Genomic DNA, 14,188 nt, shown 5'->3' on the forward strand with positions numbered 1-14,188 from the left:
CTCTGCTCTTAACTGCTGCACCAGACAGCTTGTTCTTATCTCTCTACAGAAGACCTGTGTGTCAGGCTGAGCAACACTTACTCTTATACTGGGCTGGACACACAAGAATGGCTCTTTGTTTGCCCTTTTCTAGGTCCCATACTCTTGGCTTCAGATGGATTTGTCCTCTTCCCCTGTGTGGTCTTAGGCAGAGCTGCTTAACCTGTCTCAACCAATCCATCTGTAGGTAAACTTTGAAAGTCTGATATAAGGAAAACAGTGCAAACCTTGGCCCAAACAATGTTTCTTATTGCATTGTCTCTCTGCGATACAGTTGCTCAGTTATTTCAGTGTCACAGCTATGCCCCCTTCATTGGAACCTCATTGATTGGACACCAGGATCCACATTCTAGATTACTAAACCAAGGTCGCCTCCTTAGCTCCCTTTGTATGCCCTCAAGTTAGATTCAAGATTGCCAGGAGAAACATCAATAACTTAAGATAAACAGGTGACACTACTCTGATGGCAGAAAATGAAGAGGAACTAAAGAGTCGCTTGATGAAGGTGAAAGAGGAGAGTGAAAACACTAGCTTAAAACTCAGCATTCAAAAATCTAAGATCAATAGCGTCTGGTCCCATCATTTCATGGCAAATAGGTGGAGAAACAGTGACAGACTTTTCTTGGGCTCCAAAATCACCGCAGATAGTGACTGCAGCCATGAAATTAAAAGATACTTGCTCCTTGGAAGAAAAGCTATGACAAACCTAGACAGTGTATTAAAAAGCAGAGACATTACTTTGCCAACAAAGGTCCATCTAATCAAAGCTACGCTTTTTCCAGTAGTCATGTATGGATGTGCAAGTTGGACCATAAAGATGGCTGACCGCCAAAGAATTGATGTTTTTGTACTGTGGTGTTGGAGAAGACTCTTGGGAGTCCCTTGGACTGCAAAGAGATCAAAACCAGTCAATACTAAAGGAAATCAATCCTGAATATTCATTGGAAGGACTGATACTGAAGCTCCGATACTTTGGCCACCTGATGTAAGGAGCCAACTCATTAGAAAAGAACCTGATGCTGGGAAAGAGTGAAGGCAGAAGAAGGTGACGACATAGGATGAGATGGTTGGATGACATCACCGACTCAATGGACATGCATCTGGGCAAGCTCCGGGAGATGGTGAAGGCCAGGGAAGCCTGGCGTGCTGCAGTCCATGGGGTCGCAAAGAGTTGGACACGACTGAGCGACTGAACAACAACAACCCCACAAGATAGGCTTTAAGGTTTCCACCTCTCTGGGGAATTAGAGCTCTGGAGGTTAAGGGGTTTGCCCTAGGGGCCTGCAGCCGGGGCAGGGTGGGGATTCTGACAACAGGGCAGCAGTACTCAGAGGGCCAGATCTCAGGTCTCAAGTTCTCTGGATAGCCCCTGGTAGGCGACAGTAGACAGACACTCCCAGAGTCCCAGCCTCCGAGTGGTTTATGGCTGGACAGAGCCAACCCGTGGGACCCTGTTGTTTTCACAGTGAAGACCAGATGACTTTTTTCGTACTCGGACCAGTCGGCTGGTCAATTATACAGAGCCCCTACTCGGTTCGCCCAACCCCAACATCTCCAAATCCTGCCTTTCCCCATGAGCCAGTGCCAAGGAAGAGCTCCGCCCCGGCCCAGCTTCCGCTCATGCGCGCAGAAACCATGCAGAAAAGCTGGCTGTCAACCCGCAAGGCTACACCCACCCTCACAGAAAGGGCGGGGCATGCAAATTAGAAATGGCGCCTCTGTCAGGGAATGACAAAGTTACAGCAGGTTATAAATTCTCTCCTACAATGTAGAGAATAAAAAATTTGCACGAGAGTCCAGTACAGCACCATTCACAGTAGTGTCCACGAAGCAAAGGAAGGGAGACCTGGAGTGAGCGGGGACCCGGTCACACTGACTGTAATATGCACGGCAGCAGGACGGTGACAGCGACAGACAGTGACAGGGTATCGGTTCTCGGCCTTTTGACTAATATCAAGTGTAGCATCTGTTCTTATCAGTTTAATATCTGATACGTTCTCTATCCGAGGACAGTATGTTTAGTGGACTTTTGGAGCAGGGAGTTGGAATAGGAGCTTGCTTTGTCCACTCCACGCAGTGACTTGGTAATGTAGTACTTCCAGAAACGGTGCACCTCCTCAGGGGAATATCTTTGGTAATAGAAGTTAGATTTAAATGGGACCAAAAAGTACTTCCCTGGTGGTTCAGACGGTAAAGTATCTGTCTACAATGCGGGAGACCCAGGTTCAATCCCTGGTTTGGGAAGATCCCCTGGAGAAGGAAATGGCAATCCACTCCAGTACTACTGCCTAGAAAACCCCATGGACTGAGGAGCCTTGTAAGCTACAGTCCACGGGGTCGCAGAGTGGATTCTACTGAGCAACTTCACTTTCACTTTTCAGTACTTAGGAGACCTTGGAGTTAAATGTTAGTCCTGTTAAAACTACATCCTTGTAAATAGTTTCAGGCTTCATCATACTTCAAAAAAATTGTAGTGGCAAACTAACACTTTGAATGTTGGTTTTTATTTATTTTTTTAGAAGGTTGAAACATGAACTAACAGTTTTTCTATTTTAGACTTTTATTCCACAGAACTTATGTAATTTTTTATTGTCCAGGCTGCAGTGTAACATATCATATTGACTCATTTTCCATGATATGAACTCTTGAAAAAAAAAAAGTGGAAAGGTGCTGGCACACCAGAAATCTGACAAAGCACAGTGAACTTAGTGAGAAGAGAAGTAATACTACAGTAAAACAAGAAAGGCTGCAATGTTTAGGGGTTCCTACTGTGGAGCACCAGCTGCAACACTCTCCTAGCTCAGTTCAGTTCAGTCGCTCAGTTGTGTCTGACTCTTTGTGACCCCATGAACCGCAGCATACCAGGCCTTCCAACTCTTTGCGACCCCATGAACTGCAGCATACAAGCCTCCCTGTCCATTACCAACGCCCGGAGTTTACCCAAACTCATGTCCATTGACTTGGTGATGCCATCCAACCATTTCATCCTCTGTCATCCCCTTCTCTTCCCGCCTTCAATCTTTCCCAGCATCAGGTTCTTTTCAAATGTGTCAACTTCGCATCAGATGGCCAAAGTATTGGAGTTTCAGCTTCAACATCAGTCCTTCCAACGAACACCCAGGACTGATCTCCTTTAGAATGGACTAGTTGGATCTCCTTGCAGTCCAAGGGACTCTCAAGAGTCTTCTCCAACACCACAGTTCAAAAGCATCAATTCTTCGGCTCTCAGTTTTCTTTATAGTCCAACTCTCGCATTCATACATGACTACGGAAAAACCATAGCCTTGACTAGACGGACCTTTGTTGACAAAGTAATGTCTCTACTTTTTAATATGCTGTCTAGGTTGGTCATGATTCCTTCCAAGGAGTAAGCGTCTTTTAATTTCATGGCTGCAATCACCACCTGCAGTGATTCTGGAGCCCAGAAAAATAAAGTCAGCCACTGTTTCCACTGTTTCCCCATCTATTTGCCATGAAGTGATGGGACCAGATGCCATGATCTTCGTTTTCTGAATGTTGAGCTTTAAGCCAACTTTTTCACTCTCCTCTTTCACTTTCATCAAGAGGCTCTTTAGTTCTTCTTCACTTTCTGCCATAAGGGTGGTGTCATCTGCATATCTGAGGTTATCAATATTTCTCCTGGCAATCTTGATTCCAGCTTGTGCTTCATCCAGCCCAGCCTTTCTCAAAGGAGAGGTAAATTGTTTCCTCTTTCAACAGTGACCACAGAGAAGAGAGCACAGGGCCTAGTTGGGCCTCTGAGTTCTGGAAACTTCAAACACATTCTACACAAAAAAATCCTGCCTGGGCTCATAAAGCCAGGTGACCCAAAACACGTTTGGCTTGGAGCTGGGCCTGAGCCAGAAAGGGGTGCAAAGCTAGCAAGTGAGGTGAGGCAAGCCCGCTACTCAGCTCAGCAGACCCGGCAGACCCTATTATCTTAGAGACGGGCAGGTGAGTGAAGGGAAGTGAGGGACTTGGTGGTAAACTAAAGTGGGGATCGCAATGCAAGGCCTCAGGGCTCTAGGGCCAGGACACAACACTCACAGCAACAGAGGCTTGTCCATGTTCCCAAAAGCAGCTTCTGGCAAACTACTAGGCATTTGTAGAGACAGATGGCTGCCCGGAGCTGGCATATTGCATACTGAGTGCAGCACTTTCCACAGCATCATCTTTCAGGATCTGGAATAGCTCAACTGGAATTCTATCACTGCCGGGAGCCAGCGTGAGGAGCTCCACCCATGACAAAGGTCATGAGGAAGGAGGCTCGGCATACGCAAAGGCGGGATCGAGCCTCAGGAGTCCCCCTGGAAATTCTCGAGCATTTACCCCCAAAACCAGAGTCTGCCTACTTTCTGCTTTGTGCTTTCACCTACACCTCTGACTTTACAGGGGGCTGTCCCCCACTACCTCTCTCTGAAAAAAGAGTTAGCTTACAGCTCCAGTTAATAATTCCTGGGTGTGACAGTGTTTCAACCTACAAACTCCTTTGGAAATCCTCTAGCCTGCCTGAATAGGTTTTTCCGGCTACATGTGATTGCTCAGAGCCTCCCAACTGTGAGAGGCAGGAGATGTTCTAAACTGTCTAAATACAGATTCCTTTGAGCAGTTAAAAGATTGATTAGAAATTGTATTGGTGAAGGGTTTTTCACTTGTTGGGCCAATGTTTGCTGCTAAGTCTCCATATCCCTTACCTGCTGTGTCCCTGGCAGTGTATTGATTAATATACTTGGTGTAAATAGTAGCTTTAATGTTTGTAACCTTGGACCCTTGAGTTAATTATTTTTCTTGTTATAGCCCACTGCACCTTTGCTCTGTAGGAATGCAACTTTATCTAATGCTTCTGGAGGGTGGCGCCTGACTAATCACCTTTAGAGAAAAATAAGTTTTCTGAAGAAAGGGTCTTAAAATGTTAACAGGCCTCCAGGCCAGAAGATGATGCAAATCACCTAAACTTTTGCATATGATAAGTTTGCAGGAAGAAAGCCTGGCTTACTGCATGACTCTACCCCTTCCCCCATTATCCTCTATGCATAACTTAAGGTATAAAAACTACTTTGGAAAATAAAGTGTGGGCCTTGTTCACCGAAACTTGGTCTCCCCATGTCGCTCTCTCTCCCAAATTCTGGTTGAGTCTCCATCTGGAGCGCGGAACCCGCCATGCTTGCTAATTATGCCTGGGCTTCTAAGATCGGACCGGGGAGGCCTCAGTGTCTCCTCTCCTTCAGGAGAACGGAAGGATGCCTGCGGCCTACGTAAGTGGTGCAAACTTCTTGTCTTGAAGTTTTATTGGTCTCCCACGTAAACCAAGCTACTCAGCCTCTTTTCTCCACTGAATTTTCCTACTGAGCTATCCTCATTCTATTACTCTTTATATCTTTGATAAATATTTAAATAAATAGGTCGCCTATGCCGTCTCTCCTTCGAATACCCTGGATCAGCCGGGGCTGGACCCCGGCAGATGGCTACCATGGGACAGAGACCATGAGTCACAAACTGTATAGCAGGCCTCCAAGACTGAAAACTTGGTCAGGCCCACAACAGCAGCCAATCTAAGAAGTGGTTTGTCAGGATTGAGGAGGAGGAGGGCACTGGACAATCAACAGACAGACTAACTCCACCAGCATTTGTAGCTGGCCATGCCCGGCCTGGCCCAATGGGCACGTGAACAGTGGGCCACTGTGGCAGGCAACGGAAGACACAATGAGCCCCATACTTCTTGGGGACCTCAATCCTGAACTCCATGGAGTCACAGGGCCCAGTCATTTCTTGGGTTGGGTTGGGTTGGGTGAGGTGGAAATCTGGACTCTGCTAGCTGCCAACTTGGTTCAGAACTTCTTTCCTGCTTCCTGCCTTTTATTGTTCAAAGCATTAACCTTTCCTACTGTCAACCTCCTGCATTCCTCACTCTGTCTCAGTAAGTCCTTCCCCAATGACCTAACTCATACTATAACTCAGACTCTGAAAGTCAAGTGTTTATAAACATTTATATATTATATCCATTTATATAATTCACATCTACACAATTAAAAAGCAACTGGGAAAAAAATATTTGCAAATCTATCACAAGTAGGGTGAAACTCAGTATTCTACAAAGAGACCTGAGAATGTGATCAGAAAAAAGCAAACCGCTCAATAAAATTTGGCTAAAAAATCCCACAGTTCTGGAACTTCCCTGGTGGTGCAGTGGTTAAGAATCTGCCTCGCAATGAAGGTGGTAATGGTTCAATCCCTGGTCCCAGAAGATCCCACATGCCACAGGGCAACTGAGCCCGTACACCACAACTGCTGAGCCTGCCCTCTAGTGCGCATGTGCAGCAAGTGCAGCCACTGTGATGACAGTCGCAGGCACCACAACTGGAGAGCAGCCCCTGCTGGGCACAACTAGAGAAAGACCGCACGCAGCAATGAAGACCCAGCACAGCCCGAAATAAAAACAAATTTAACCACAATTCTTGGGAAAGATAACAAATATCATTGTTTAGAGGCAGAAGAGAGTCATGACAAGAAAGGGACAGAAGAACATCTTCTTCGGAGATAGTAATGCTTTTTCTTAAGCAGAGTAATGGTTACAATTGTGTTTACTTTGTGAAATTTAATCAAGTTTTACACTTTAACATCATTTTTGTATGCTGTCCTTCAATAAAGTCTTTAAAATTAGTTATAATAAATATGATTTTTCATACAACTATAAAGAGAGAAATGCATATTTAAACAACAATGAGATATAATCTATAACCTGTGAGTTTGGCAAAAATGCAAGAGTCTGACAAGGTACCTGGTTCCTCAGGCTGCAGAAACAGGAAATGCTTGAGACCTCTGCGGGTCATCCTAGAGTCCCATCCTGACCTGTTACTCCTAACTCCTTCAGGGCAAGGATATCAGGGACTCTGAGGATACAATACCTTAGTGAAGGCACATGGCATCTGGATGAGGTCTGGGGCCAGCAGTAGAATTTCTGTCTGAGCAGAGAACAGGGAATGGTGGGGTTTCCCCTGGTGGCTCAGACAGTAAAGAAACTGCCTGCAATGCAGGAGACCCAGGTTTGATCCCTGGGTCAGGAAGATCCCCTTGAGGAGGGCATGGGAATCCACTCTAATGTTCTTGCCTGGAGAATCCCATGAACAGAGGAGCCTGGCAGGCTACAGTCTGGGATTGCAGAGTCGGACACAACTGAGCAACTAATACTTTAACAGGGCATGATGGGGAAGGGGTACTAACTCAAGTTAACCAAGCTCCTAAGGGTCCTATGCATGAACTAGAAGGTGATGTAAATCACTTTAATGTGAGACACTCCCTTGCAGGAATGAAACTGTCTGAGGATCAATTCCCAAATACCTGGCAAAAACTCTCTTTATCCCTAGTGTTTGCTAGTTGAGGGCTGACTCCTGCCAGGCATGTCCAGAGGGGACCTCAGAGCTAATCTGTCCAGAAGGTTATTAGGGTTCCCTAAGAAGTGAAACAGATCACTTCCCCCACCCTTCCTCTCCCACAGGAGACAGGGAAAACCCAAGCCGGCAGGGAATCAGAGAGCCAGAAGCCAAGACAAGCTCAGGTGAGGACTTGACCCCAGGGGCCACCCACTCTTATCAAAACCATGGAGCTGTGGGCCTTGCGCCAGCAAATCCATGTGTGTGTCACCAGCAACCTTGCTGTCCTTCAATGTCGCCTTCCTCTTCTTGTGGCTTTCCCCCTCTTCTCGTGCAAAGTGTGAGGCAGGCGCAGCGACCTATGGCGCCACAGCAGTTTCTGCAGAGTGACGGGGACCAGGACAGTGCCAAGGACCGAGCTAGAAGGGCTGACCACGCCCCTGGGGTATGCAAAGTAGGGTCCTCCTCTGCGGAAGGATGGGCGGGGGTGCAAAAAGGGATATGAAAGTTCTAGACAACTAGTGCAGTCACTGGTCTGGACTCCATCAGTGAGCGGGACCTGTGCTTCAGAACCTGGCAGTTCTTGGAACACCGTGATCAACTCCGCAGGTCAACTGCCTTCTAGCTGAGTGACCCAGGACAAGTTTCTCAGCCTCTCTGGTCTCGTTGATCACGACTGTGAAATGAAGATGAGAACAGTGTCAATCCTCCTCAATCCAAGTGGGCTCGATCATAGCAAAGAATGCAGGGCAGTGCCTGGCAGGTGGCTGTCGTGAGGTCAGGGATCTTTCCCCTCAGGTTCGTGGCTCAGATGGTAAAGCGTCTGCCTACAATGCGGGAGACCCTGGTTCAATCTCTGGGTCGGGAAGATACCCTGGAGAAGGAAATGGCAACCCACTCCAGTATTCTTGCCTGGAAAATCCCATGGACGGAAGAGCCTGGTAGGCTACAGGCCATGGGGTCGCAAAGAGTCGGACACGACTGAGCGACTTTCTTTCGACTGAATTAGAGAGTCAGTTCGGAGAAGGCAATGGCATCCCACTCCAGTACTTTTGCCTGGAAAATCCCATGGACGGAAGAGCCTGGTAGGCTACAGTCCATGGGATCACTAGAGTCGGACACGACTGAGCGACTTCACTTTCACTTTTCACTTTCATGCATTGGAGAAGGAAATGGCAACCCACTCCAGTGTTCTTGCCCGGAGAATCCCAGGAACGGGGAAGCCTGGTGGGCTGCGGTCTCTGGGATCACACAGAGTCTGACACGACTGAAGCGACTTAGCAGCAGCGGCGGCGGCAGAGAGTCGGTTAGGAGGAGGGGCGACTGTGATAGTTTCACAGACCCTGCAGCTCTCTAGCGGCTTAGCGGAGAACGGAGGAAAGACAAGTGCGCCCGCCTGGTGACCCCGGGGTCTCAGTTAAGGAGCCTAGCCGTTACGAGGGGGACGGAGACCCGTTCTCAGGCAAGGCGGTTCCTGCCTCTCCCCTCCCCCGCCCTCGTAATTCTCTCTCTGCTCAAACTCTGGGCTCTGTCTGCCTGGCGGCCCCCGACAAACCCTAATTTCCCAAATGCACAGTCATGATGACCCAGGATTTGTTTTGCGAGCAAGCCGGCCGGTCTCGTGCTGCAGCTCCCTCCATCGACCCCCTGAGGCGGCCAACTGCAAAACTCCTGCGTTTTCCCCGGAGCTGGAAAGTGTGCGGCGAGCACAGCGACCTCCAGCGCCACAGCAGCTTCTGCAGAGCGGCCGGGGCCAGGAGGACCGACGGTGCCGAGAGCCGAGCTGGACGGTGGTGGTCACGCCCCTGAGGGGCGGGGCATGTAAATTAGGGCCCTCCTCTGCTGAAAGATGGGCAGGGGTGCAAAAAGGGATGTGAATGTTGTAGAGAACAAGTGCAGTTTCACTGTTCTGGAACAGACATAGGAGAGTAAGCCAGAAATGTCCACTGAGGGTTGGGGTGCTCACCGTGCATTTACTGGAGCTGAAGGGAGGACGGTGATAGCTAGGACAGAGCCTATGGCATCGCTTCTCCGCCTCTTGGCTACGATCAAGTGTAGTATCTTCTTATCAGTTTAATATGTGATATGCCCTTTATCTGAGGACAATATATTAAGTGGGTTTTTGGAGTAGGGAGTGGGAATAGGAGCTTGCTTTGTTCACTCCACAGACAGACCTTGTCTTGCAGTACTTCCAGTAATCATGCACCCCTCTCAGGGAAACGAGAAAGTATGAACAATACACTTGTTACATCTTTTTCAATGTCTTCCTCATCTTTTTGTTACTGGGTACAGATCTATATGGGGCTTTCTGTTCTGTTTTGCAAATGTGTGTTATTCTATTTTCTTGTTTGGGCAGTTTAATTAGGAGTACTATTTCTTGTAAGGACTATATCCATGCACCAATTTTATGTTAAATTTCTCTTTTATATTTCAAAGCACTGTAATAAGGCTGTTTCCAGCTCCCTTAGTAGTTTTGTCTTTACTACTGGATTATTTCTTTTATCCAGTGACAAGGCACTGCTCTCAACACCTAACAGAACTTTGAAACGGTTCAGGGTTGCTGGAGTCCCCAGGGGAAGACTCTCAGCTCTGGGAATTTTTTAAATTCAACATTCCACCCAAGTGTGCTTTTCCTAAAAGAAGAAACTGAAGAACAGAAAGATTAAGAAGCTTGTCCAAAGTCACCCAGATAGAAATTAGCAGAAATGAGCTGTGAACAATCGTTGTACAACAGAAAACATCTACATTTCCTGGGCCTCACACCCAAGAAGGAAATTGTCATTTGATTATCTGATAAGGGTGCTGAAACTGGCAATCTCACCCCACCTTTCATCCTTTGCCTTCGCCAGGAAAGGTGTTGATGAACAAATGGGAAGGAGGTAGTGGGGCAAGTTGGGGGTGAAGGAAGGGGCCCAGTTTGTCAGGACAACACCAGGTTGTGGGCTTACCCAAGTCCAGTCTCCTTTAAATGGGAACTCCAGTCCCCACTTCCAAATCCAGCCTGGGGCCCAGGGAGCCTTCCTCCATTAGTGATCATTTTATTTCCTGGCAGCCTCACCTCTGCAGCCCTTTCTGTCCACAAGATCACAGCCCAGAACATAGTGCATTGGAGGATACGCTACAGAGAATATTTGAACATTCTTACTTTAAGCATTCACAGATGGAGTGCCCGTCAGGTTGAAGGTCTCAGTGCCTGCCCTCATGAAATGGACATTATAAAGAGGAAGTGGGAGAGACACACAATGACTCAAGAGGCTCATTTCAGATAGTGATACAAGCCATGAAGGGAAACAGGGAAATATGCTGGAGAGTGACTGGTGAGAGAGCTATTTTACATGGGGGAGAGGTGCTCATGAAAGCCTCTCCAATGGTGACATCAGAGGCAAGATTAATTGGCCAAGAGTCAAGGAAGAATTCCAGACAGAAGGACAGACTAGCTGGCACGTATCTAGTTCCTCCCATTGGCTCCTTGTCCTGGGTCAGATTCCAGTTGCTGACTGATGTTCTTCGTCAGAGCTGGATCCCCACCAGACTAAGCGCTGAGCCCAGAAGCTGGTTCTTCACAACCACAGCTCTGCAATGCCCAGCACGGTGCTGGCCACACAGTAGGCAATCAGAACATCTTCCATGTTTCATGACTACATGATGGATTGACTAAATATACTCAAGAAGTTCCTTGAGTGTCAGAACCAAGCACCCAGCCTTAACTGGGAGTTTCCTGGTCTGTGGTCCTTGAGACCTTGGGGGTTGGGAGGGATACCTATAAAACCCTGCACGTTCAGGAAAGGTCTGGTAATACTGAACCCTCACGACTTTACTGGGGAGGAGAGAGTTCTTGGAGGAGAAAATCAGAGGCCATGGGAGGGATGGAACTGGAGAGAGAGGCTGTCCCCACCCCCACCAAAGCCTGGTGGGTTGAACCCTGGACTGATAGTCATCATGAGTCCTGCCCTGTCAAGTAAACTGCCTTGGAAAAGCCACCTCGCCCTGGGAGCCTTGGTTTCCTCTGCATGCAATGAGGACCTTAGATGATTCCAGGTTGCTTTCCCCAAAACAGCCCAGGCTCTGGAATAGGGGAAAGTACAGGATGGGTGGAGCTCACCTGGGAAGCAGCTGAGGACATCCTTGTCTCCACAGCATCCCAACCAAGTACCTGAGTGCACAACTGAAGGGAGGAGAGGAGTCTGCAGGTAGAGGGATGGGGAGGGGAGTGGAGGTCCAGGAGCGGCTTCAGACTGGAAATCACAAAGAGCCATATTTCGAATCCCACCTATGCTTCCTCAAGAATAAAACAAAGAGGGAATTCCCTGGCTGTCCACTGGTTACAATTCTCTTCTTCCACAGCACAGGGCACAAGTTACATCCCTGGTTGGGGATCTAACATCCCAAGGTCAAAAATAAATAAATAAATTAATTAATAAATTAATTAATATATAAAATGGGGAAAACACAACCTACTAATTAGTCTGAGTGTGAAAAAAAAAAAGAAAGAAAAATTGTGGGAAGGGGGTCTTAGAGACCCTTTTCTCTGGCCAGGGGCCCATTCAGAAGCAACTCATCCAAAACCAAGTCCCAGAGTTCAGGCCAGGGCGGAAAAGGAGCAGATGCTGCCCCCTGGTGGATGAGTCTGTCACTGCCTAAGTCTGAAGAAGAGGGGAGGACTCAAGTTGGATCTTCCCTGGTGGCTTAGACGGTAAAGTGTCTGCCTACGATGCATGAAACCTGGGTTCAATCCCTGGTTCGGGAAGATCTCCTGGAGAAGGAAATGGCAACCTGCCGGGAGCCAGCGTGAGGAACTCCGCCCGTGGCAAAGGTCATGAGGAAGGAGGCTCGGCATACGCAAAGGCGGGATCGAGCCTCAGGAGTCCGCCTGGAAATTCTCGAGCATCTACCCCCAAAACCAGAGTCTGCCTATTTTCTGCTTTGTGCTCTCACCTACACCTCTGACTTTATGGGGGGCTGTCCCCCACTACCTCTCTCTGAAAAAAGAATTACCTTACAGCTCCAGTTAATAAAGTTCCTGGGTGTGATAGTGTTTCAACCTACAAACTCCTTTGGAAGTCCTCTAGCCTGCCTGAATAGGTTTTTCCAGCCACATGTGATGTTCAGAGCCTCCCAACTGTGAGAGGCAGGAGATGTTCTAAACTGTCTAAATACAGATTCCTTTGAGCAGTTAAAAGATTGATTAGAAATTGTATTGGTGAAGGGTTTTTCACTTGTTGGGCCAATGTTTGCTGCTAAGTCTCCATATCCCTTACCTGCTGTGTCCCTGGCAGTGTATTGATTAATATACTTGGTGTAAGTAGTAGCTTTAATGTTTGTAACCTTGGACCCTTGAGTTAATTCTTTTTGTTGTTATAGCCCACCACACCTTTGCCCTATAGGAATACAACTTTATCTAATGCTTTTGGAGGGTGGCGCCTGACTAATCACCTTTAGAGAAAAATAAGTTTTCTGAAGAAAGGGTCTTAAAATGTTAACAGGTCTCCGGGCCAGAAGATGATGCAAATCACCTAAACTTTTGCATATGATAAGTTTGCAGGAAGAAAGCCTGGCTTACTGCATGACTCTACCCCTTTCCCCATTATCCTCTATGCATAACTTAAGGTATAAAAACTACTTTGGAAAATAAGGTGTGGGCCTTGTTCACCGAAGCTTGGTCTCCCCATGTCTTTCTTTCTCTCACTTTCTGGCTGAATTATTCAGCCTCTTTTCTCCACTAAATTTTCTCACTGAGCTATCCTTATTTAACCACTCTTTATATCTTTAACATTTAAGTAAGCTGTTGTTTCCTGATCACCAAAGCCGTCTCCCTTCGAATTCCCTGGATCCACCGGGGCTGGTCCCCGGCAGCAACCCACTCCAGTATTCTTGCCTGGAAAATCCCATGGACGGAGGAACCTGGTTAGGCTATAGTCCATGGGGTCGCAAAGAGTCGGACACGACTGAGCGACTTCACTCACTGACTTCACTCAAGTTGGACAGGTTCCTGTCTTTCCTTCTGGGGTCTTTTTGTTTGTTTCTTTTTCTGGCCATGCCACCCAGTTTGTGGGATCTTAAATCCCCTACCAGGTATTGAGCCCTTGCCCTTGGCAGTGAAAGCGTGGAGTTCTAACCTCTGAACTGCCAGGGAATTCCCCTGGAGTCATCCTTTCAGACAGGACCTTCACTTCAGTTTGAGGTTGAGAATGGAAAAGCCACCCTTTTCAAATGGTTTTTGTGGAGGTAAGATCAAATGTAAATGAACATTTTCTGAGCAGGAAATTTGATTTCAGTGACATTTCTTATGTTTTTGCTGCTGCTGCTAAGGCACTTCAGTCGTGTCCGACTCTGTGCGACCCCATAGACGGCAGCCCACCAGGCTCCCCCGTCCCTGGGATTCTCCAAGCAAGAACACTGGAGTGGGTTGCCATTTCCTTCTCCACTGCATGAAAGTGAAAGTGAAGTTGCTCAGTCGTGTCCGACTCTTAGCGACCCCATGGACTGCAGCCCACCAGGCTCCTCCGTCCATGGGATTTTCCAGGCAAGAGTACTGGAGTAGGGTGCCATTGCCTTCTCTGTCTTATGCTTTTACAAGGGCCTAATAGCTGGTGCTGGGAAGGCAGAGGCTGGAGGAGGCTGGAGGGTGGAGAAGGTTATGAAGAGGCAGTTGCAGCAGATTGTAATGTCTTAGGAGACAGATCCACATGGGGACAGATTCCAGCATCCATCTACACAGGACACGGGCACTTGGGGAGACCTTGGCCTCAGGAGGGCTGTTAGGTGATCAGCAAGAAACA

General features: G+C 47.7%; 1 long non-coding RNA gene and 2 other non-coding genes across 3 annotated transcripts; 2 read left to right on the forward strand and 1 right to left on the reverse strand.

Moving 5' to 3' along the window:
- Positions 1-1,966: 1,966 nt before the first annotated feature.
- LOC133233184 (U2 spliceosomal RNA) lies at positions 1,967-2,157 on the forward strand. The gene has a single exon (XR_009731660.1). It is a non-coding gene; the product is annotated as a U2 spliceosomal RNA (small nuclear RNA).
- A 4,334-nt stretch (positions 2,158-6,491) lies between these two features.
- Positions 6,492-9,338, reverse strand: LOC133232506 (uncharacterized). Its single transcript, XR_009731391.1, has 2 exons — positions 8,965-9,338; positions 6,492-8,085 (listed from the first exon to the last, which is right to left on the reverse strand). It is a non-coding gene; the product is annotated as an uncharacterized LOC133232506 (long non-coding RNA).
- Positions 9,339-9,431: 93 nt separating this feature from the next.
- LOC133233185 (U2 spliceosomal RNA) lies at positions 9,432-9,620 on the forward strand. Its single transcript, XR_009731661.1, has one exon. It is a non-coding gene; the product is annotated as a U2 spliceosomal RNA (small nuclear RNA).
- Positions 9,621-14,188: the final 4,568 nt, after the last annotated feature.

This window comes from Bos javanicus, chromosome 19 (genome assembly GCF_032452875.1).
Source record: "Bos javanicus breed banteng chromosome 19, ARS-OSU_banteng_1.0, whole genome shotgun sequence".
In the NCBI taxonomy this organism is placed as follows: Eukaryota; Metazoa; Chordata; class Mammalia; order Artiodactyla; family Bovidae; genus Bos; species Bos javanicus.